At 37.0% G+C, this 26634-nt stretch overlaps 1 protein-coding gene and 1 pseudogene across 4 annotated transcripts in view; both read right to left on the bottom strand.

The window, feature by feature from the left end:
- EDA (ectodysplasin A) overlaps positions 1-26634 on the bottom strand; it is a 421035-nt gene that overhangs the window by 350745 nt on the left and 43656 nt on the right. The window lies entirely within an intron of this gene.
- LOC115833517 lies at positions 15742-15860 on the bottom strand (annotated as a pseudogene).

The raw sequence follows: 26634 nt of genomic DNA, 5'->3' as shown, positions 1-26634 counted from the left end.
ATCTAGTAGGGAACAAAAAACTCATACACAAGTAACCACAATTTACACAAATCAGTATAGGTCCTAAGAATAGTTTAAAGCACTGGAAGAATTAAGTATAGAGACAAAAGACTTACCTTATGGGGTAACTGGGAAGTTAGAAAGTATTCTATGTACTCTTATTGTCCTCATTTTACAAATAAGGAAATTGAGATACAGAGAATGAGGTCTAGGGAGCTGAGGTTTTCCAGAGGCAAAAAAAAAACCCCTTAAATATTTGCAAAGAACAGTCCTATATACTATAGTGATTAAGCATTCACATCTTAAAACAATGTAACAAAATAATTCTGACATCATCTAAAGTGTGGTAAAAAAGAGGCTCAATCCTTAGTGCTTCCCTCTTATTCTTCTAGATTTCTCCTTTAAAAGTGTGTTCTGAATCATCCAAGGAAAAGTAATGGTGTCTAAATTCCAATAAAAACTGATTATCTCTTCTGCAATTTCTTTTACCTTTAACAATATCATTCAGGTCAGCCATAGGTTGGCTGCTCTGACTCCTGCAGCCTTTCCCCATAAGCCCTCTCCCCTCTCCCAGAGGGCAGAGAAAGAAAGCAGTGCTGAGGAAGCAACATACTCTTGGTTTCCATGTTAGGCCATTTTCATTTAACTCGGGAGTATCATTAGTTTTGCTTGGGAAAGAAAGCCTTTCATCACCTAAGCTTCAGATAAAGATTAGCTTCACAATTCCATTTGAAGTCAATGGTCTATAAGCTAGTCCACCTAAATAAAATTTGAAGAACAAATGTGGGAAATGTTGGTGCTTATAAGTTAACCAATCAAATCTAGGTATATAGGTATAAGAATAAAATGTCTAATATATAATTACAAATGCTGTTTTCATTTTTCCAGTAAGTCAGTCTCTGAGCAAATAGATTACTGATGAAACCAGCATGTAAATATTCAGAGCTGAAGAAAACAATTCTTGAATCAGTGTTCAGAACTATGATTTCAAATAGGTCTCTTATCTCAAAAATGGTTCTTTTGATCTGGCCACAAGGTCATAAAATAGCCACTGAAAAGAAAATTCTACAGTAATCTTAGTCTACACTGATAAAAGTCTAATAGCTGAATTAAAGGAAGGCTAGGCTGGACAAATAATCTCTAAAGTATGGGGTCCAGTTCTGTGTGCTACATTTTAAAAGAAATAAATAACTGAGAATAGGATCCAAGTAGGGTTTCCAAAATGATGAAAAGCCCGAAAATCACTCATACAAGAAAGGAATGAAAAAAACTGGGGCATAGAGGTAAAAGTAAGAGGACCCATAAAACTATCTTAAATAGTTGTATTAGTCTGTTATTGCACTGCTATAAAGAAATACTTGAGACTGGGTAATTTATAAAGAAAAAAGGTTTAATTGACTCACGGTTCCACAGGCTGTACAGGAAGCATGGCTGGAGAAGCCTCAGGAAACTTTCAATCATAGCGAAGGCAAGGGGGAACAGACACATCTTACATGGCCAGAACAGGAGGAAGAGAGACAAGGACGGAGATACTACACACCTTTAAACAACCAGATCTCCTGAAAACTCACTCACTCTCTTGAGAAAACCAAGGGGAAATCTGCCCCCATAATCCAATCACCTGCCACCAGGTCCCTCCTCCAACACTGGGGACTACAATTCAACATGATTTGGGCAGGGACACAAACCCAAACCATCAATAATAAAAGCACTGATCTAAAGAATATAGGACAAAAATTTCAGATATAGTAAAAGAAAGCTAATGGGCCGGTTACAACACCCAAGTGGGTCATAGGAGAGAAATTATTTTGACAAAACTTGATGAAAATCCCTTACAATGAACTGAGCACTGTGTTAAGTACTTTACATTAATTATCTTATTAAAATTTCTCAACAATCCTGTTATCACCACCCACATCCATGGAAACTGAAGCTTGGAGATGTTTAATAATTCCGTTAAGATCGCATTGCTAATGACGTGTGTTAGCTAGCTAAGGCAGGTCTCTTGGGAATGAATTTTTCTCATTCATTCATGAGTTTTCACTCTCTGTATTCCATGGCAAAACATGTCTTCTGCTTGGAGTTGGAGATCTATTGAGATGAAAGTTACCCCTGGGAACTCTACCGACATCCCTGGGAGATGCTTTCCTATCATCAGTGTTAGAATAAAGATGTTTTGTGATCTACTTGTGTCAGGCTGGGCTAGAGAGTTTCTATCATAACCTAATCATAACCCTATTTGTCAATTCAATTATTCCTACTGTACAAGTAATCCATAGAGTGAAACCAGTACATAGGGTTCATGAAGATACATGTTACAACAGCTGGTCAGGCACATGTGAAGTGAAGTGCCATAACATCTTCCTCATTTCAGAGAAAGGGAAAAGATCTAGGCCAAATACAGAGTTCATACATGAGACAGTAGCATTCAATTCCTATTTCCATATGGGAGTCACTTTTCATTGACTCGAAGTCTGGAAGAAATGTTCTTATTTCCTCAAGTTACTGGCAAGCAATAAAGGTGCATACCTATGGAGGAAGTTAGGACAAAAAATACTTAGGAAAGACAGAATATAAATCCTACTGATAGGATGTAGAAACTTTTAATAAAATATAAAAATTGATTAGAGTTACCTTTCTTTACTTGAATAAATTATATAACACAATTTGAAAGAAGTTTTGGTAACTTTTTAGAGTTTCAGGTTCATTATTTATAACACTGCTGAACTATCATAAAGTTCATTAAAGGTCAGAATTGTCTCAGAAATGTTAAAGTTATCTGAGAAATGGTGCTCTACTTTAAGAAGAAACAAATTATCTCTATGGATATTTAATAGGAAATAAAATTACTACTGAGATGAGAAAAAGATGAAAATAATACAGAGCATGATAATTTATTATATACAATCCCAGCTGTGCTTTTACTTTCATTTATGGTTAATATTAAACCAATGTTTCACCTGCTTACATTCTGAAATTGGTTATATGCCTAAATTTTAGTGAAAATAAATAACATCTTGATTATATGGTAGAAGAAAAAGCACAAAAATATTTTTTCAGACTTTAAAAGGGAAGTCATTTTTAAGGTTTACTTTAGTAAATTAAAGCTGGCTACTGAAGAATAATGCAGTAAAACCAGGGTCAGCACAATAATGTGGAAGAAAAAGATACGAGCATTTACTGAAAGGTACAATATCTGTCATAAATAGGTATTGTGCTAGAGATTTTACATGTTAATTCATCTAATTTTAAAGACAAATCTATGAGGCAAGCCGTATCACCCCGTTTTATAGATGAGGCAACTGAGGTTCCAGGAGGTTAAGAAACATGTGGCCAAGAACACACTGTCAGTGAGGTCATTATATAGTGGTTACTAGGTGCCTTCAAATGATTAATTTGCTACTTCTCTTTTCAAAAGGCGGTTTTTTTCTTTGAAAATATACACAAAATTGACAAACCTTTAGTTAGATTGATGAAGCCAAAAATAAAGACTCAATTTACTAAAATTCAGAATGAAAGAGAGGACATTACTATTAACCATAAACACACATCAAGGACTATAGGGGAATACGATGAACAACTGTATGTATACAAATTATATAACTTAGATGAAATGGGAAAGTACCTAGAAAAACAAAAACTACCAACATTGATTCAGGAAGAAATAGAAAAGATGTATAGACCTAAAACAAGTGATTGAATTTGTAATAAAAAAATTACTCACAAAGAAAAGCCTAGGCTTAGATGGCTTCCCTGATGAATTCCAGTAAACATTTAAAGAACAATTAATACTCATCCTTCTCAAATTCTTCCAAGAAATATAAGAGGAGGGAATACTTCCCAACTCATTCTATGACATCAGTATTACCTTGCTACCAAAACCAGAAAAAGATATCACAAGAAAACTATAGACCAATATATCTTATGAATATAGTCATAAAAATCTTCAATAAAATACTAGCAAACTGAATCTGGTAATATATAAAAAGGATTGTATAATATGACCAAATGAAATTTATCCCAGGAATGCAAGGTTGGATTAATATCAGAAAATCAATTAATATATCATATGAATAGAATAAAGGAAAAAAATTCATGAATATCTCAGTACATGGAAAAACGTTGATAAAATTCAGTACCCTCACTCATGATAAAAATACTCAAAAAATTAGGAATAGAAGGAAACTTCCTCAACCACATTAAAGGGTACCTAGGAAAGACCCAGAGCTAACATTATATTAAGTGATAAAAGACTGAATATTTTCCCCCAACAGGACAAGGATGTCTGCTCTTACCACTTCTATTCAACGCATTGTTACTAGAGGTTATAGTTATGAACTTAGGCAATAAAAAGAAATGAAAGGCATCCAGAAAACTATCTCTATTTGCAGATAACATAATATTATATAGAGCAAAGTCTAAGGAATCCACACACACACACACAAAGACCCTACCAAACCTAATAAACAAGTTTAGCAAGTTTGCAGTATACAAGGTCAATATTAAAAATTAGCTCTAATTCTACTTTTGCAATGAACTATTGAAAAATAAAATTTAAGAAACAATCCCATTTACAATAGCATCAAAATAAAATAAAACATTAGGAATAAATTTGACAAAAGATGTGTAGAACTTATACTGAAAACTACAAAATATTGTTGAAAGAAAGTAATGAAGATCTAAATAAATGAAAAGACATCCCACATTATAGACTGGAGGACTTAATACTGTTAAGATGGCAATACTCCCTAAATTGATCTACAGATCAAACACAACCTTATCAAAATACAGGCTGATCTTAAAATTCATATGGAAATTGAGGGGCACAGAATAGCCAAAACCAATCGTGATAAAGAATAACAAAGTTGGGCCGGGCGCAGTGGCTCACACCTGTAATCCCAGCACTTAGGGAGGTCGAGGAGGGTGGATCATGAGGTCAGGAGTTCGAGACCAGGCTGGCCAAGATGGTGAAACCCCATCTCTACTAAAAAATACAAAAATTAGCCAGGCACGGTGGCGGGCGCCTATAATCCCAGCTACTCAGGAGGCTGAGACAGGAGACTCGCTTGAACCCAGGAGGCGGAGTTTGCAGTGAGCCAAGATCGTGCCACTGCACTCTAGCCTGGGTGACAGAGCAAGACTCTGTCTCAAAAAAAAAAAAAAAAAAAGAAGAACAGTTATACGACTCATACTTCCTGATTTCCAAACTTACAACAAAGCTACAAAGTAATCAAGACAATGTAGTACTGCTGGCATAAGGACAGACATATAGATTAATGGAGTAGAATTGAGAGTCTAGAAATAAACGCTTACATTTACAATCGACTTTTGACAAGAGTGCCGAGAGAATTCAATAGGGGAAAAACAGTCTTCAACAAATGGTGCTGGGACAACTGGATATCCACAAGTAAAAGAATGAAGTTGGATCCACTCCTCATACCACGTATAAAAATTAAATAAAACACGTATCATACAAGATCTTCCTTTGCTTAAAGGCCTGCCTAGCTGTTAGAATAAAATACAAACTTCTGGGCATGCCATTTACCTCTCCATAGCCTAGACCTTGCTACTTCTGCAGTTTCATCCTTTGTCACCACCTCATTATCCTCCTCTTCAATCCCTCCTCCTGGATCCTACACTCTAAGGCACTCTGAGTGACATGTTTCTTTGGGTCAGGTGCAGTGGCTCAAACCTGTAATCCCAGCACTTCAGGAGGCCAAGATGGGCAGATCACTTGAGGCCAGGAGTTTGAGACCAGCCTGGCCAACATAGCAAAACCCCCATCTCTACTAAAAATACAAAAATTAGCTGGGCATGTGGTGCATGCCTTTAATCTCAGCTACTTGGGAGGCTGAGGCACAAGAATTGCTTGAGCCTGGGAGGTGGAGGTTGTAGTGAGTCGAGAACACGCCATTGCACTCCAGCCTGGGTGATCAAGGGAAACTCTGTCTCAAAAAAAAATAAATAAAAAGCACCAGGCTTTGCTTACATATATCAGTGGAATACTATTTCTCTATACTACCTGATAAATATACCTCCATACTTCAAGGCAGTCCAAGTATCACCTCTTCTATGAAAGTTTTCACTGACACAGAGGCATATCCACATACTAATTGTCTTTTCTTTCCCCCATAGTATCCCAACACAGTTCCTCCATTGAGAATTGACACTGTGCCACTGTGAGGTGTATGTTGTCCTGTTCCTTGCTTCAGGAATGAGGTACTGAGCCTCAACCAAATCCCTCAAGGAAATTACCTTTGTCCAGAAAGAACCTCTTTTTCCCAGGGCAGTGAAAATCCCTTGATAAGTCTGTGAAGAGGGTAGGGTACAAAGGCCCCCTCCAACGTGAGAGTATTCTCATTTTGCCATCCCAGCCCCAGAGCTCCTGTGAAGACTGTACTAACAGTTCAACTCCTTCCACTGCTCAATGCTTTCCTTCACTTCCCCACAGGAGTTGATCGGAGTGCATTCCCCAACAAACTGCTTATATTCTAACTCCATCTTAAAGTGTATTTCTCAGGGACCCTAACCTAAGACACTGTTTTACACTTACTTTTTAATAGTTCATCTTCAGATATCGATTGCATCAATGCATCCCTCAGTGCAGGTTGTCAATACAGGCTTGCCAAAATAAAAATAAAATAAAATAAAAAATGGATCACAGACCTGAATGTAAAGGCTAAAACTATAAAACTCTTAGAAGAAAACATTAATGTATATCCTTGTGACCTTGGGTTAGGCAATACTTTCTTCAAAATGATACCTAAAGGAGAAGCCACAAAAGGAAAATTAGATAAATTGGACATTAAACTTTGCAGCATAAAAGTTTAGGAATAAACTTAACAAAAGATGGGTAGAACTTATACTGAAAACTACAAAACACTGTTGAAAGAAAGTAAAGAAGATCTAAGTAAATGAAAAGACATCTCACGTTCATAGACTGGAGGGCTTAATATTGTTAAGATGGCAATACTCCCTTTCTTTTTCTTCACACAAATAAGAGTGAAGAAACAACTCATAGAATGAAAGACAATATTTGCAAGTTAAATATCTGATAAGAGACTCATATCCAGAATATATAAAGAACTCTTACAACTAAAAAAAAAAACTACTCAATTGAAAAATGGGCAAAGGATCTGAATATACATTTCTCTGAAGGAGATATATAAGTAGCCAATGAGCACATGAAAAAATCATTAGTCTTCAAGAAAATACAAATCAAAAACACAACTGAAATATCACTTCAAATTCACTAGGAAGAATATAATAAAAAATAGACAATAACAAGTGTTGCCAAGGATGAAGAGTAATTGGAACCCTCATATGTTGCTTGTGGAAATGTAATATGGTGCAGCCACTTTGGAAAACAGTCTGGAAGTTCTTCAAAAAGTTCAACAGAGAGTTACCATATGACCCAGCAATTCCACTTGTAGGTATATACTCAAGAGAATTGAAAACAAATGTTTACACAAAAACATGTACACAAATATTGAGAGCAGCATTATTCATAACAGGCAAAAAATGGAAACAACGTAATGTCCATCCATTGATGAATGGATACATGTAATATAACTATATAATAGAATATCATTCAACCATAAAAAGAATGAAATATTGATTCATGCCACCATGTGGATGAACCCTGAAAATATTATGCTAAGTGAAAAAGCCAATCATAAAAGATTACATATTATATGATTCCATTTAAATGAAATGTCCAGAATGGTCAAATCTATAGAGACAGAAAGTAGATATATGATTCCTAGGGGTTGGAAGAGGGGAGGGTTCAGGAAAAATGGGTAGTGACTACTTATAGGTACAGGGTTTCCTTTTGTGTCTCTAAAATTGATTATGATAATAGTTGCACAACTCTGTGAATGTACTAAAAACCAATGAATTAGCACTTTAAATGAGTGAAGTATATGGTATGTAAATTATATCTTAATAAAGCTGTTATTATAAAAAATAGTGGTGCAAAAACTGTTGGTGCCTTGCATGGATTAAGGCAGGGACACCAAACTATAGTAGTGGCCACTGTATTCTTTACCATCATGCATTTTCAGAGAAAGAAATGCCATTTCAGGCTGGGCGCAGTGGCTCACGCCTATAATCCCAACACTTTGGGAGGCCAAGGTGGGCGGATTACCTGAGTTCAGGAGTTCGAGACCAGTCTGGCCAACATGGTGAAACCCTGTCTCTATTAAAAATATAAAAATTAGCCAAGCATGGTGGCGGACACCTGTAATCTCAGCTACTCGGGAGGCTGAGGTAGGAGAATCGCTTGAACCTGGGAGGCAGAGGTTGCAGTGAGCCGAGATCATGCCTCTGCACTCCAGCCTGGGCAACAAGGGCAAGACTCTGTCTCAAAAAAAAAAAAAGAAAAGAAAAGAAAAGAAAAGAAAAGAAAGATATGCCATTTCACTTAAGAATGTTCTTGATGAAGTAGAAATTATTGTTTGTAAAATGCTATTTATGTTATTTATGTTAACATGCACTGGTTTTTATTTTTAAATCAATTGGTAAATTCTAAAAGCTATTTGTAGAGATTATAAGGAACTTGTAATGCTGCATAACATACTACATTTATGTAACATATCACATCCTTCTGAACTGACTTTAGTTTGGCTGTGTAGTTTGTAGAGGTTAACAACTCTTAATCTGCATTAGGAACAATTAAAAACCCTTTTCTGCCTTTATCAAGAGGGTAAAATGGACACAAAAATATTCGGATGTGGGGGACTAGAAACCTATTTATCTTATTCTTTAAAAGAAAGAAAAATTATTCCTAAAATATTTTGCTTAAGGTATTACATTTTAAAATCTATTTCACTATAATGTGTATTATACAATATGTTACATGATGATCCAAGATGCTGGTTTTAAATGTCATAGTTCATTCAAGTTTTGAAATTATCCTTCCAAATTATCTGGTTCCTAAATCTATTCATTCAAATATTTATTGTACTAGTTTCTATATCATAAAGGCCCAGATATTATCAGCTAATAAAATAAAATACAAAATCTAAATAAATGTTCCCATGAAATCATTTGCTGTAATCTCACTGCAACACAAAAGATATTTGCTAACTGGCTCCAAGGGAGAACAAAAAATTAGTTGAATAATTTATTTCAAATATAAGAGCTGTTTAGTATTACAGTACTTTTAAAATTAAATTTAAGTTTTCTCCATTATTCAGAAACACATCAGTTATAAATGGTTCCATTTCAGGAAATTTTCTTGGCTCTCGATCTCTCCCTGGGTAGTCATTGAAAGACTTTTGGGAAGATGAAAGTTTTCAGAATAAAGTTAAACAAGTAATGAATACTTCCAGACTATTAGTCACTTCTATGTTCTGGCACCCATATATAAATGAAATAAAACAAAACAAAGACATTTAAAATGGAAAACCTTCAAAACTAAAGTCTTCTCATCTTCACTACCAAAGCTAAACAGCTCCAACTTCTTATGCAGTTTCATTCAAGCTAAGATTCTCTCAGCATTCTGGTGGGCAGAGATATACAGCTATACAGCATCTAATAAAATTCCAGGCCACAGTCACTGAATAAATGAGCAAAGCTAAACAAATGGCATTCCTTATCAAATAAACACTAACATGATTGAGCATACAGCATTTCAATCAGTCAACATCTGTTTTATAATCGTATTTCCTGTTTTATAAATGTAGTGTGAATGAACAATTCATTTTTATAGATTTACTGCCTCATGTTGCCTTACCATTGCATTTCAATTCTAGTTAGAGGGGCCTGAACAGAAAGGTATATATTGAAATGAAGGAAAATCCTGATTGTAACTCAGGAAGGAGTTAGTCAAGTTGTCCTGATAGTTCAGGGTTTATTACTTTATACACAAAACCATTTTAAATTTAATCTTTTGGATGGAAATCTAAAACTCAATACTCATTGCTTATCTTCACAAATAGAACATAGTAGATGATCACAATTCAATTGTTTTTTGATGAATTTGGGTCATTATTATGAACATCAATTACTGAGCTATATTATAACACGTTGATGCCCTCAAGACTTATTTAAGCCATATAGGGCTATTAGACCCACATTGCTATGAGTTCCTGGCTTGTTTTTTGGTTTTTCTGTCTCTTTCCTTAGAGTCAGTTGTCTCTCCCTCTTACTATTCGATGAGCCATGTTAACATTTCTAAATGGCCTCTCCACAGCTGTTGGCCAGGAAATATGATAATCATGATTAAAGCATAATGATGAGTAAATAAATTATAAGTGAGTATCTCAGAATCTTACACTATATAACAAGCATGAGCTTAAGTGCATGGATCTTGTGACACACACTTTATCTGCACAAAGCCTTTTCTCATCTGAGTTCTTAGGTGATGTTACTAGATCATTGAATTCCAGCTGTATATTGCCATATTTGATAAACCTTCCCCTTTAGGATCATATATGCAGGACCATTTCATAATCTGGTATAAGGTCCTTAGGCAGTTAAAACAAGATTTAAGACAAATCTATTTCTTCTGCAACTGCAGATAAAAAAGCATAGTCTTTCTAAGCTTGAACATTTAGGATACCTAAGAAATAAATAGCACAGAGATTTAATACCTTGGAAGTATGACTTAGAAATCTGAAAATTTGTATACAACTAAGTATATAAACAGTAAAACAGATTCAGTTCAATCAGCAAATGTCTATTGAGCATCTACCATGTTCAAGGCATTATACTAGCATCACAAGGGATATAAAATGAGTAAGACACAGTCCGTGGTTTAAGAACTTAATATCTAGTAAGCGAGATTAGATAAAAATGACTAAGATGAAAGGCAAATAAATGTAATAGATGTAAGAAAACCGTAAGTAAGTTATTATGGGAATTAAAAGGAATGAGAGATTAAACTTAGCTTGGGGAGAAGGATCAGAAAATCATGAAGTATTCCATGGAATACATGGCATTCATGATAAGCCTTGTAGTTTGGACAGGTTCTTAAGAGAAGAGAGTAGGGGGAAGAGACAGCAGTAGTAGTCATCTTGGGCTAAGGAAACTGCAATTATTCATTTCACAAATATCTACTGAGCATTTATTATTATTATATGCCAGGCACTGTTGTAGGCAATAGGGATAGAACAGTAAACAAAGCAGATAAAAATTCCTGCCCTCACGGACCTGATATTACAGTGGGGAGAGAAAGAGACAATAAAAATAGTAACAATAATAACAACAATGACAGCCAAGACATTAGAGTACTTAACATGTTGGTCAGGCACTGTTTTTGTGTTTTAAATATAAACCCATTTAATTCTCAAAACACCTCTATGAAGTAGTCTGCTATTAATATTATCCCTATTTTAGAGATAGAAAACTAAGATATAGAAGTCAAACTGTCCAAAGGCACAATGAGAAATGAAATTATGATTCAAACCTGGGGTATCCAGCTACAGAGGTCTATATTCTTAACCATTATGTGATTCCAAATAAGCATCATCTATAACATGTTACATGTTGATAAACACTAAACTCAAGGAGCAGCAAGCCACTTTATTTGGAAGATATAAGGGAACAGCAAAGGATAAAGCCAAAGAAATAGGTTGGGCTCATATTATGGAGGGCCTTGAATCCAAGACAGGGGAGTCCACCTACTGAATTAAGTGCAATGGGAAACCACTGAAGATATGATTAGTGCCTCACTTTATAAAGGGTGAACTGGAGTGAGAAGAGAGGCTGGAAGAGGAGATCTGATTCACCACTGAACATTTATCAAGATTATTGATACAGCCCAGGTGAAAAGTAATTACGGTATAGAACAGAATAAAATATATATTGAGAATCCAAGAAATTAGAGATTACACACACACACATACACACGTGCACACACACACACACACACACACAGAAAAACTCATTCTTCCATTTGAGGCCAAAATCTCAAAGACATCCTTGACTTCCCTGTTTCCTCTCACATGCCACGTTCAATCAACAGTAAATTCAGAATCCAACAATCTTTTACCACTTTCACCACCACTACTCTGGTCCAAGCCATCAACTCTCACCTCACTTACTGCAATAGCCCCCTTACTTACTTCCTGCTTCTACCCTTGCCGTGCTACAGTCTAGTCTCAACTCAGCAGCTAAAGTTTTCCTACCAATAAAATAGGTCAAATCAGGTCAGCCCTTTGCTCAAGCCCCTCCATTGGTTTCCTATTTCACTCATAACACAAAGCCAAAGTCTTTACAATGACCTACAAGGCCCTACATGATCTGTTCCGCTCCTCCTACCTCTCTGACCTCACCTCTATTACTCTTCCTTTTACTCATTCTGCTTCAGTCACAATGGCCATGTTACTATTTCTGGAACACTCATGTTCTCCCTCATCTCAGGGCCTTTACATTTGCTACTTCTTTTGCCTGGAATCCTCCCTTATCCTCTCCCATATCTGCCTGGCTCTTTCCTGACTGCCTCCAGATCTTTGCTCGAATATCACCTTCTCAGTTAGCTTCCCTGGACTACCCAATTTAAAAATGTGCACATATACATACACATCCTGTCCTGACCTTCTCTCTCCAACTTCCCTAATTTTTCTCCATATAACTTTGTATTATCTGACATTCTATGTATTTTACTTATCTGCTTGTGTGTCTTCCTCCACTAGACTATTGGCTCCATGAGGGCCAGAATTTTTGTCTGTTATGTTCACTGCTATATCCTTGGTTCCATAAATAGTAACTGGTACATGGTATTTCTTAATAAATATTTGTTAAATAAATGAATGAATCAATTAAGAAAAAAATTTTGAAAAAAAAGTTAGGGACAGTGAAGAATTAGAATTCATATAGCAAGGCAACTAATGGAATAGGTGGAGCAAAAGAGGAGGATCAAAATGTCTCCATGGTGTCCAGATTTTAGGAATGGCAACAGCATTATCAGAAATGGAATAGTTACAGGGAACTGATTTGGAGGGTGGAAATTAATTCATTTTTAGACACGATGAGTATACAATATGGAACACTAATGGGAGATCAAAAAATGAAATGCAAATCTGAAGCTTAAGAATGAAGTCAGGGCTAGATATAATAATTTGGGAGTTACTAAAATACAGACAGAAGCCAGGCACGGAGGCTCACGCCTGTAATCCCAGCACCTTGGGAGGCTGAGGAGGGCAGATTGCTTCAGCCTGGGAGATTGAAACCAGCCTGGGCAATACAGCAACACCTCATCTCTACAATTTTTTTTTAATTAGCTGGCCATGGTGGCATGTGCTTTTGGTCCCAGCTACTCAGGAGGCTGAGGTGGGAGGATCTCTTGAGCCTGGAGGTCAATGCTTCAGTGAGCCAAGGTCACACCACGACACTGCAGCTTGGCCAACAAAGCAAGACACTGTTTCAAAAAAGAAAAAAATAAAACAGAGATAACAGTGTTGGAGGGGACAGGACAGAACCTTGGGAAAAGTTACACTTCAGAGGTTCAAGGAAGAACATCAGTCAGGGAGGCAGCAAGAGAACCAAAATAATGACATGTCATGAAGCCAAGAGAGTAGAAGGTGGTAGTAAATTAGTATTAAACGTTACAAGAAAAGTCAAGAAGGTTCTCAAAGCTCAAAACAAACAGGCTGATTTGGCAAATGGGAAGCCATTGGAAGAAGTATTTCTTTGAAGTGGTGGAGGCAGGAGCCAAATTCCAAGCCACTTAGGAAGGAGTCAGGACATGAAGGCAAAAGGTATTCAATTCTTTCAACAGCTCACCAGAATGAAAATACTCACTTTTGCCCAGTAATCCCACTCCCTGGAATTTAACTTTTAAAAAATTGCTCTATGGAAGAATAATAGCAAGCAAATACATTAATGCTAAAGGTTGTACATTACATTGTTGTTGGTAATAGTAAATGATTGTAAAATACTTGAAATGTCCAACTACAAAAGGTAGTGATTTATGATCTATTAAAACAATAAAATACTTTTTGAATATAATAAAGTCTGAAGAAAAAGGGAAATACTTATGTTAAATAGAAAAAAATCAAAATACAAATTTAAAATATACACCATTCATTCATTTCACATTTGATTATGGAGTCCCTCCTATGTGATAGGCACACATACTAGCTACATAGTGGCAGACAAAATAGACAGTCTCATAAGACTTAACAGTTTGTGATTCAAACTATGGGGAAAAAAAGGTACATATGTAACAGAGAAAAGTATACCCCAAATAACAAAAGCTATGTATTATGATGATAGATAGATAGACAGATAGGCTTTTCCTACAATATTGTTCAATAAAAATTAGCTGTTTTCAATAAATAAAGAGAAAGGTAAATATTTATAGCACGGAAAGGAAGAAGAGAGTTGAGAGGTAGCTTGACAGGGCAGCAGGGTTCCAGGAAATGTTTTTTAGAAGAGGGAATGTGACCATGTCCAAAGACAAAGAGGATAGCAAAGAGGCAGAGATTGAAAATTCCACATCTTTCTTACTGCGACAGCTAATTTAATATATCCACTCTGAGAGCTCTTCAAATTCCTTGGAGAATAGACTTTGAATAGCCTAGAATAGCTGTCCTAGAGCTGACATTTAAACATGTCTCTTGTGAACACTAATAAAGATCCCATCCTCCACCTAAGGCAAAGCTTGATTCAGAAAATAAATTTCATAGTAAAACTGATCATGGAGGAAATAGTTACTAAACATTATTAGATCTCATGAATTGATTCAGACTATAGAATATATTCACCTCACACCAATAACTTTGCTTCTAAATGACTTTTTTTTGAATACAGTAAAATTGCCTGGGTGTAGGATGTATTTTTGTTACCATCTAAAAGGAAGATAAATTCATGAAAGTGTGGTATAGCATACCGAATATGCTGACCTTTCAGTTCCTTAACTTCTTCACCTCCGATGACCTCATCCTTCCATTCCACATGAGCCACTCACTCTGTACACCTTGGAAGTTTCCATCACCCTTTCCTACTCCATCTCCAAAATCACTAATTCAAACATGAAATTCTCTGATCACAAACTTCCAGCTTTGCTGGTTCAACTATTCCTACTATCACTATTCTTTCAGGTCATCAAGATCTCTAGTTCACTGACCCTTCTTCCTCTACTTTCTCCCTATCAATCAAAATTTTCTTCACTTCCTTCCCTATCCAGCTTAGGTTCCATAGTGTATCAATGCTGTTACACTCCTGCCAAAACCACAAAACCTCTTAACTCACTATGATGATGTTATTGTTATTGATAATGATAATGATGTTTTTGTACTCATCTAGGCCAAATTCTAACCATTGATCATTCCTACCATTCACTTTCTCTGTGCCTATCTCCAGTAGCCAAGTTATAGGGCAAAGTAACAAAACAGGCAGATTTGTTTCAATACATAAAATGAAAATCACCTGCAGCAGACTCCTGAAATCTGCTCACCAATCTTGCTGTGTTTCTCTTTTTCACTTTCTGCCACAACTTTTTTTTTTTTTTGAGACAGAGTCTCGCTCTGTCACCCAGGCTGGAGTGCAGTGGCGCGATCTCGGCTCACTGCAAGCTCTGCCTCCCAGGTTCACACCATTCTCCTGCCTCAGCCTCCTGAGAAGCTGGGACTACAGGCACCCGCCACCACGCCTGGCTAATTTTTTTGAATTTTTAGTTGAGACAGGGTTTCACCATGTTAGCCAAAATGGTATCGATCTCCTGACCTCGTGATCCGCCTGCCTCGGCCTCCCAAAGTGCTGGCATTACAGGCGTGAGCCACCACGCCCAGCCAAAGCCTACAGCACCCGGTAGTCCCAGGTGGTCTCCCATCCAAGTACTAACCAGGCCCGACCCTGCTTAGCTTCCAAGATCAGACGACATCAGGCTTGTTCAGGGTGTTATGGCCGTAGACTCTGCCATAACTTTTAAAAATTCTCCAATCTTCTCAATCCTTCAGAGCACTATTCCCCAGCTCCACCCTTTTCAGAAAATGACCTTGCCTCTTACTTCACAAAGGAAATGGACCATTTGCATTTTGGGGCGCATACATAGCAGGTACTCAAACGTGATAAATGGATAAAAAGAAAAATATGAAATGGAGAAAAACCTGGCATGGTAACCTTAAAACCTCAGTTTTCCCATTTAAAAACGTGGTAGGTGTATAACATGATCTAAGTCCCCCCCACAACTCTAAAACTTATATTCACATATCCAGACCTATGAATGCAAACTATGCAGGGAAGAATTTTCTCAAAAGTGAACAAGCAGTAGTCAGGAAATACCATTTTATGCCCATCTTACCAATTAGCAGAAGTGCTATTATTCACTGTTCAATAAATAAATATTTACTGAGTTCCTTCAATGTATTAGGATTTATGGGCAAAAATGGGGGATATTTAAGACCTGGTCTTTGGCTTCATGGAGCTTTCAATCTACTAGGAGAAGAAAAACTTTATATAAGTGTCTCTAATAGGTGACACATGGAGTTTCTTTTGAAAAGACTAGTGACTGAGAGGAAAAAAGGAATGACATTAGCAAGATGACCAAAGAGAAGTTCCCAGTACTGTTTTATCTACCACACACAAAAACAAAACAATGAATAAATGACTACATTTTTGACAGAAATGACTAAAGGAGAGCGCCAGAGAACATCAAAGAAGCAGCAGAAAACCTATAGAGCACACAAACCCAGGATGGCTGCTTAGGGAAGGGAAAGAAACACCTTGCCTCTGCCACCCTATTCCCCCATTCAGAATCAGCTTGGAACCAGCTTGGAATTAGCTGGTCAGAACCACAGCTATATCACAGTCCCCTGGACCCAAGCTTCTGAAGTGTGCCACAGAGCAACAGTCCCTGGTTAGTGGGAAAACCGCAGTCATTCATGCCTTGGAGAGTGAACGTATGCCTCAAGTTTTGGGTGCTACCATAGTTTCACAAGACCCTGAGCCCAGGAAATCACCTTCACAGCTGCTCTGAGCACCTGTGCCCTGGATCTAAGTACCACTGTGGCTGCCTATTGGCCATGTCAGATCTGACACCAACACAGATACCCACAGCTCAGATACCCCACTGTGGGAAAAGTAAGACCAGGAGGATCCCTAAAGCTGTTGCCCTAATAACCTATGAAGCCACCATCACTGCCACAAACTCCAGTAGCCTAGACTACTGAGGCTCCTGCAGTCTTCACAGACATTGATTACAACTAAATAAGCTGCACAAAGACTACAGCATTGTGCCCACATGGAATGAGAGTCACCATAGTCTGCTCAATTGTCACCCTCAGGCCCATCTTCAGGTGAATGTCTTCCCATACAAAAACCACTCTGTAAAGTTTGGAAGAGGTGACTACACCAACTGATGCACAGACATCAACGCAGGGACACAAAAAAAAAAAACATGAAAAAGCAAGGAAGCATGACACTACCAGAGGAATGGAATAATTCTCCAATAATTAATCCCAAATAAATGTAAATTTACAAATTACCTGAAAATGAGTTCAAAATATTAATCTTAAGGAAATTCAGCAAGATACAACAGAAGGTATAGAAACAATTCAATGAAATTGGAGAATAATTTATGATCTGAGTGATAAATTCAACAAAGAGATAGATATCATTAAAAAGAACCAAAAATAAATCCTGGAGCTGAAAAGTTCAATTGGCAAAATTAAAAAAATACAATAGAGGGAACTTCAATAGCAGACTAGATCAAACAGAAGAAAGAATCAGTAAATATTTATTTATTGAACAGTGAATAATAGCACTTCTGCCAATTGGTAAGATGGGCATAAAATGGTATTTCCTGACTACTGCTTGTTCACTTTTGTTAACCTGAAGATGGTGGTTTTTTTTTTTAAATGACTCAGTAAAAATAAAAAGAATGAAAAAGAGTGAAAACAGCCTATGGGACTTAAGGAGCATCATTAAGCAAACAGTAAACAAACTTTCACATTATGGGAGTTTCAAAGAAGAGATAGAGAAAGGGACAGCAATATTATTTAATGAAATAATTGCTGACAACTTCCCAAGTCTTGGGAGAGATATCAACATCCAGATTCACAAAGCTCAAAAGTTCACAAACAGCTACTACCCAAAGGGGCCCTCTCTAAGGTACACTATCATCAAACTGTCAAAAGTCAAAGAGAAAACTTTAAAACCAGCAAGAGAAAAATGTCAAGTCACATACAAAGGAATATCCATTAGAATATCAATGGATTTCTCAGCAGAAACCTTGTAGGCCACAAGAGAATGAAATGATATAGTCAAAGTCCTGAAAGAAAAAAAAAAAAAAAAAAAAAAAAACAGTCAGCCAAGAATACTATACCCAGCAAGTCTGTCATTCAGAAATGAAGGAGACAGTTTTTCCCAGACAAGAAAAAATTTAAGGAATCCGTCACCACTGGACCTGCCCTACAAGAAATGCTTAAGGAAGTTCTTCAAGTTGAAACATAAAGAAGATAATTACTATTATGAATACATATGAAAATCTAAAACTTACTGGTAGAGGTAAATACATACTCAAACCCAGAATATTCCAATACTGTTGTAATGGTGTGTAAATCATACATAACTCTAGTATGGTTATAAGTCAAAACAGTGAACAACTCCTAGACATAAAGATAGCAACAATAGAAACCGGGAACAATTAGAGAAGGGAATGGGGTAGGGGGCAAGGGTTGAAAATTAACTATTAGGTACTATGCTCAGTACTTGGGTGATGGAATCATTCATACCCCAAACCTCAGCATCATGCAATATTCCCAGTTAACAAACCTACACATGTACCATGTGAATCTAAGATAAAAGTTGAAAGGAAAAAGGAAAAGAAAAAAAGATGGTTAATAATAACTAAAATTATAATAAGTTGTTAAAAATACCCAACATAAAAATATGTAAATTGTTACATCAAAAATATAAATTGTGGAAAACGAGGATAAAACTCTAGTTTCTGCATGTGATAGAAGTTGATATTAGCTTAAAATAGTTTATTATAACTATAAGATGTTTTATGTAAGCATCACGGTAAACATAAAACAAAAACCTACAGCAGATATACAAATGATAAACAGAGAGGACTCAAAGTTCAGCAGTACAGAAAAGTATCAAATCACAAAGATAGCAAAAATAGAAACTGGGAACAATTAGAGAAGGGAATGGGGTAGGGGGCAAGGGTTGAAAATTAACTATTAGGTACTATGCTCAGCCAGAGAGAAAGAAAGGAACAAAGAAGCTAAAAAACAACCAATAAATAATAAACAACAAAATGGCAGTAGTAAGTCTTTACCTATTAATAATAACCTTGAATGTAAGTGAATTAACTTCTCCAATCAAAATACATAGAGTAGTTGAATGGATTAAAAAAAGGTCCAACTATATGCTGTCTACAGGGTACCCACTTAAGCTTTAAGGACATAGGCTGAAAGCAAAGGAACGGAAAAAGCTATTCTGCACAAATGGTAACCAAAAGAGAGCAGAGTGGCTATGCTTATATCTTTATATCTGACAAAATAGACTTCCAGTCAAAAATTTTTACAAGAAACACAGAAGGTCATTGTTTAATGATAAAGAAGTCAACTCATCAAGAAAACATAACAATTGTAAATATATAGGAATCTAACATTAGAGCACCTAAATACATAAAGTAAATATGAATGGACATAAAAGGAGAAATCAATAGCAATACAATAATAGTAGAGAACTTCAGGCTGGGCGTGGTGGCTCAAGCCTGTAATCCCAGCACTTTGGGAGGCTGAGGTGGGCAGATCACGAGATCAGGAGTTCAAGATCATCCTGGCTAACACAGTGAAACCCCGTCTCTACTCAAAATACAAAAATTAGCTGGGCGTGGTGGTGGGCACCTGTAATCCCAGCTACTCAGGAGGCTGAGGCAGGAGAATCATTTACACCTGGGAGGTGGAGGTTGCAGTGAGCCAAGATCACGCCATTGCACTCCAGCCTGGGTGACAGGGTGAGACTCCATCTCCAAAAAAAAATAGTAGGGAACTTCAGTACTTCACTTTCTTCAATGAGTAGATCAATGGGTAGATCAACCAGACAGAAAATTCATAAAGAAATACTGGATTTAAATTGTACTTCTGACCAAATGGGCCTAACAAATGTATAAAAAAACCTTTCCATCCAAGAGCAGCTGAATATACATTTTTCTCTAATGCACATGGAACATTCTCCAGGACAGACCATGTTAGGCCACAAAACGAGTCTTAATAAATTGAGAAAGATTGAAATCATATCTAGTGTCACTTCAGACCATAATTATAAAAAAACTAGAAATCAATAACAGTAAGAAATCTTGGAAAATTCACAAATAATTAAACATGCCCTGGATCAAAGAAGAAATCAAAAGGGCAATTTGAAAGTATCTTGAGACAAGTGATAATGAAAACACAGCACACCAAAACCTATGGGATATGGCAAAATCAGTTCTAAAAGGGGAGTTTATAGCAATAAATGCCTACATTAAAAATGAAGAAGGATCCTGATATTGTTTGAATGTGTCCCTCAAAGTTCGTGGTGTTAGAAACTTAGTCCCCAATGCAACAGTGATGGGAGGTGGGCCTAACAAGGGATGATTAGGTAATGAGGACTTTGCCCTCATGAATAGGTTGTTATTACTGTGAGAGTGAATTAGTTATTCTGAGAGTGGGCTTGTTATAAAAGCCAGTTTGGCCCCATCTTGCTCTCTCATACTTTTTTGTCCTTCCACCTTCTGCCATGGAGTGACACAGCAAGAAGGCCGTCGCCAGATGCAGGCCCCTCAATCTTGGACTTCCCAGCCTCCAGAACTACAAGAAACATTTACCTTTTCTTATAAATTGCCCAATCTGTGGTATTCAGTTATAGCAACACAAAATGAACTAAGACAGGTCCCAAATAAATAGTCTAACATTATGCCTTAAGTAACTAATAAAAGAAGCACAAACTAAACCCAAAATTAGAAAAAGGAAACAAATCATAAAAATCAGAACAGAAATAAATCAAATAGAGAACAGAAAAATCATAGAAAAAATCAATAAAACTAAGAGTTGGTTGTTTGAAAAAAATAAACAATATTAACAAATCCTTAGCCAGTCTAAGATGAAAATAGAAAAAGCTCAGATAGAATGAAAGTGAAAGTGAAAAAATTATAAGACACTTAAGAAATTAAAAGAGACAGCCAGGCGCGGTGGCTCATGCCTGTAATCCCAACACTTTGGGAGGTCGAGGTGGGGGGATCACGAGGTCAGGAGATCGAGACCATCCTGGCTAACATGGTGAAACCCTGTCTCTACTAAAAATACAAAAAAATTAGCTGGGCGTGGTGGTGGGCGCCTGTAGTCCCAGCTACTCAGGAGGCTGAGGCAGGAGAATGGTGTGAACCTGGGAGGCGAAGCTTGAGCCGAGATCGCACCACTGCACTCCAGCCTGGGCGACAGAGCGAGACTCTGTCTCAAAAAAAAAAAAAAAAGAAATTAAAAGAGACTATTATGAACAATTATATGCCAACAAATTGGATAACCTAGAGTAAATAGATAAATTCCTAGAAAAATAAAACCTACCAAGATTGAGTCAGGAAGAAATAGAAAGCTTGAACAGACTAATAACAAATAAACAGATTAAAGAAATAATTAAAAATCTTGCAACAAAGAAAAGCCCAAAACCAGTAGCTTCATGACTAAATTCTACCAAACACTCAAAAAAGAATTAACACCAATACTTCTTAAACTATTCTAAAAACAGAGCTAGCAGGAATACTTTCCAACACATGTTGGAATTCTTAAGCCTGATAAAGACATCACAAGAAAAGAAAACTAAAGGCTACTGATGAATATTAATGCAAAAAATCCTCAATAAAATATTAGGAAACAAAATCCAACAATACATCAAAAATATTATATAAGCTGACCAAGTGGGAATTATCCCTGTTATGCAAGACTGGTTTAACATAAGCAAATCAATCCATGTGATACATATGACATTAACAAAATGAAAGATAAAAACCACATGATCATCTCAATTGATGCAGAAAAAGCATTCAAAAAAGCCCAACATCCTTTTTTGACAAAAACTCTCAAAAGTTTAGATATTAATGTTCCTCAACATAATATAAGGCCATTTTATGAAAAACCCACAGCTAACCTTATAATCAATAAGGAGAAACTTACAGCTTGTCCACTACAATGTGATACAAGGCAGGAATGCCTACTCCCACCACCTCTATTCAACATAGTACTGAAAGTACTAGACAGAACAATCAGACAAGAAAAAGAAACAAAAGATACCCAAATAAGAAAGGTAGAAGTAAAATTATCTCTATTTGCAGATGAGATGATCTTACATGTAAAAAAACTCCAAGTCCATAAAAAACTGTTAGAACTAATAAACAAATTCAGTAAAGTTGCAGGATACAAAATCAACATACAAAAAAGTAGCATTTTTATACAAAAATAATTACCTAACTGAAAAAGAAATAAAACAATCCCATTTGTGATAGCATCAAAAACATACTTAATAAATTTAACCAATGAGGTGAAAGATATGTATACCCAAAACTGCAAAACACTGATGAAATAAACTGAAAAAGATACCAATAAATGGAAAGAGATCCCATGCTCATCGATTGGAAAAATTAATACTGATGAAATGTCCATACTACCCAAAACAATATACTGATTCAATGCAATCCCAATCAAAATCCCAATGGCATTGTTCACAGAAATAGCAAAAACTATCCTAAAATTTGTATGGAAACATAAAAGACCTTGAATAAACAAAACAATTCTGAGAAAGGAAAACAAAGTCGGAGGCATCATACTTCCTGATTATATTATATAATTTATTATACTACAAACCTATAGTAATCAAAATGGTATTTTTCTGGCATAAAAACAGACACATAGACCAGTGAAACAGAATAGAGCACCCAGAAAGAAATCCAAACATATACAGTCAATTACTTTGTGACAAGGGCACCAAGAGAACACAATGGGGACAGGGTAGTCTCTTCAATAAATGGTGCTGGAAAAACTGGATTTCCATGTGCAAAAGAATAAAATTGGACCTTTAGCTTATACCATAATAAATTCAAATGGATAAAAGACCTAAATGTAAGACCAGAAATTATAAAACTTTTTGAAGGGAATATAAGAGAAAAGTTCCTGGATATTGGCCTTGAAAATGATTTTTTACATATCACACTAAAAGCTCAAGCCACAAAAGCAAAATTAAATAAATGAGACTACAACAAACTAAAAAGCTTCTGCACAGAAAAGGAAACAATCAACAAAATGAAATGGCAGTCTATGTATTGGGAGAAAATATTTGCAAATCATATATCTGATAAGAGATTAATATCCAAAATGTATAAAGAACTCATACAACTCAATAGTAGAAAAACAAACACCTAACTACAAAATGGTCAGAAGACCTGAATAGACATTTCTTTAAAGAATACATAAAAATCTCCAATAAGCATATGAAAAAATGCTCTACATCATTAGTCACCAGCGAAAGGCAAATCAAAGCCACTATGAGATACCACTTCATACCCACTAGAATGGCTATTATCAAAAAGTCAAAAGATTACAATGTTGCCACAGGCATGGAGAAAAGAGAACTTTTGTACACTGCTGGTAGGGATGTAGATTGGTATGACCATTATCGAAAACAATACAGAGGTTTCTAAATAAATTAAAAATAGAACTACCATATGACCCTCTCTGGGCATATACCCAAAAGCAATGAAATCACCACCTCATAAAGATATCTGCACTCTCATGTTCGTTGCAGCATTGTTCACAATAGCCAAGATATGGAAACAACTTAAATGTTCATCAATGGACAAATGGATAAAGAAACATAGTGTGTAACACACACACACACACACACAATGAAATATTATTTGGCCTAAAAAGAAACGAGATCTTGCCATTTGCCACAACATGGATAAGCCTGGAGGACATTATGCTAAGTGAAATAAGCCAGACACAGAAAGAAAAATATTGCATGATGTATTAGCTGTTCTTATGCTGCTAATAAAGACATAAGGATGAGTAATTTATAAAGGAAAAGGGTTTAATTGACTCATAGTTCCACATTGCAGGGGAGGCCTCACAATCATGGCGGAAGGCAAAGGGCAAGCAAGACATGTCTTACATGGCAGCAGGCAAGAGAGGGCATGTGCAGGGGAACTCCCCTTTATAAAATCATCAGATCTCATGAAAACTCACTTACTCTCAAGAGAACAGCATGGAAAAGACACGCCCCTTGATTCAAATACCTCCTACAGGGTCCCTCCCATGACATGTGGGAATTATAAGAGCTACAATTCAAGATGAGATTTGGGTGGGGACACAGCCAAACCATATCATTCCACCCTTGGCCCTTCCCAAATCTCATGTCCTCACATTTCAAAACCAATCATGCTTTCCCAACAGTCCCCTAAAGTCTTAACTCATTTCAGCATTAACTCAAAAGTCCACAGATCAAAGTCTCATCTGACACAAGGCAAGTCCCTTCTGCCTATGAACCTGTAAAATCAAAAGCAAGTTAGTCACTTCCCAGATACAGTGGGGGTACAGGAATTGGGTAAACATACTCATTCCAAATAGAAGAAATGGCCAGAACAAAGGTGCTTCAGGCCTCATGCAAGTCCAAAATCCAGCACGGCAGTTAAATCTTAGAGCTCCAAAATTATCTCCTTTGAATTTCATGTCTCACATCCAGGTAACACTGATGCAAGAGGTGGGCTCCCATGGCCTCGGGCAGCTCCACCCCTGTGGCTTTGCAGGGTACAGCCCCCCTCCTGGCTGCTTTAACAGGCTGGCGTTGAGTGTCTGTGGCTTTTCTAGGTACACAGTACAGCTGTGAGTGGATCTACAATTCTGGGGTCTGGAGGACGATGGCCTTCTCATAGCTCCACCAGGCAGTGCCCCAGTAAGGATTTTGGGTGGGGGCTTGCACCCCACATTTCCCTTCTGCACTGTCCTCGCAGAGGTTCTCCATGAAGGCCCCACTGCTGCAGCAATCTTCGCCTGGACATCCAGGCATTTCCATACATTCTCTGAAATCTAGGTAGAGACTTCCAAACTTCAATTCTTGACTTCTGTGCATCCACAGGCTCAATACCACATGGAAGCTGCCAAAAATTGGGGCTTGCACCCTCTGAAGTCACAAGCCGAGTTGTACCTTGGCCCCTTTTAGCCACAGGTGAAGCAGCTGGGACACAGGACACCAAGTCCCTGGGCTGCACATACAGCAGGGGGATCCCTGGGCCCAGGCTCACGAAACCATTTTTTCCTCCTATGCCTTGGGCCTGTGAGCACAGGGGCTGCCATGGAAACCTCTGACATGCCCTGGAGACATTTCCCCCATTGTCTTGGCGATTAATATTTGGCTCCTCATTACTTATGTAAATTTCTGCAGCCATCTTGAATTTCTCCTCAGAAAATGGGTTTTTATTTTCTGTCACATCATCCAGCTACAAATTTTCCAAACTTTTATGCTCTGCTTGCCTTTTAAACATAAGTTCCAATTCCAAACCATATCTTTGTGAATACATAAAACTGAATGCTTTTAACAGTATCCAAGTCACCTCTTGAATGCTTTACTGCTTAGAAATTTCTTCCCAGAATTTTCTGAAGTTCAAAGTTCCACACGTCTCTAGGGCAGGGGCAATATGCCATCAGTCTTTGTGTTAAAACATAGCAAGAGTCATCTTTGCTCCAGTTCCCAACAAGTTCCTCATCTCCATCTAAGACCACTTCAGCCTGAACTTTTTTGTCCATATCACTATCAGCATTTTGGTCAAAGCCATTCAACAAGTCTCTAGGAAGTTCCAAAGTTTCCCATATTTTACTGACTTCTTCTGAGTGCTCTAAACTGTTCCAACCTCTGCCTGATACCCAGTTCCAAAGACGCTTCCACATTTTTGGGTATCTTTACAGCAGTGTCCCACTACCTTGGTGCCAATTTACTGTATTAGTCTGTTTTCACACTGCTAATAAAGACATATCCGAGACTGGATAATTTATAAAGGAAAGAGGTTTAATGGACTCACAGTTTCACATGGCTGGGGAGGCCTCACAATCATGGCAGATGGTGAAGGAGAAGCAAGACACATCTTACATTGCAGCAGGCAAGAGAGGGCGTAAGCAGGGAACTCCCCTTTATAAAACCATCAGATCTCGTGAGAACTCACTCACTATCATGAGAACAGCAGAGGAAAGACCTCCACCATGATTCAATTGCCTTCTACCAGGTTCCTCCCATGATATGTGGGAATTATGGGAGCTACAATTCAAGATGAGATTTGGGTGGGGACACAGCCAAACCATATCACATGACATCACTTATATGCAGAATCTTAAAAATTCAAACATATGAAAATAGAGAACACAACAGTGATTACTATGGGTGGGGGCTTGAGGGAGAAAATGGAGAGATGTAGGTCAGAGGATAAAAAATAGCAGATATATAGGATAAACAAGTCTAGAGATCTAATGTACAACATGAGGAGTATATATAATAAAATTGTACTGTATTTGGGATTCATGCTAAATAAATAAATTTTAGCTGCTCTTGCTACAGAAACAAAAAAATAGGTAACTATGTGAGATGATGGATACATTAATTTGTTTCACTGTAATTATCTTTTTACTATGTATATGTATCCTATAACATTATGTTGTA

This window comes from Nomascus leucogenys, chromosome X, assembly GCF_006542625.1.
Source record: "Nomascus leucogenys isolate Asia chromosome X, Asia_NLE_v1, whole genome shotgun sequence".
NCBI lineage: Eukaryota > Metazoa > Chordata > Mammalia > Primates > Hylobatidae > Nomascus > Nomascus leucogenys.
This window is presented reverse-complemented; position numbering and strand designations above follow the sequence as displayed.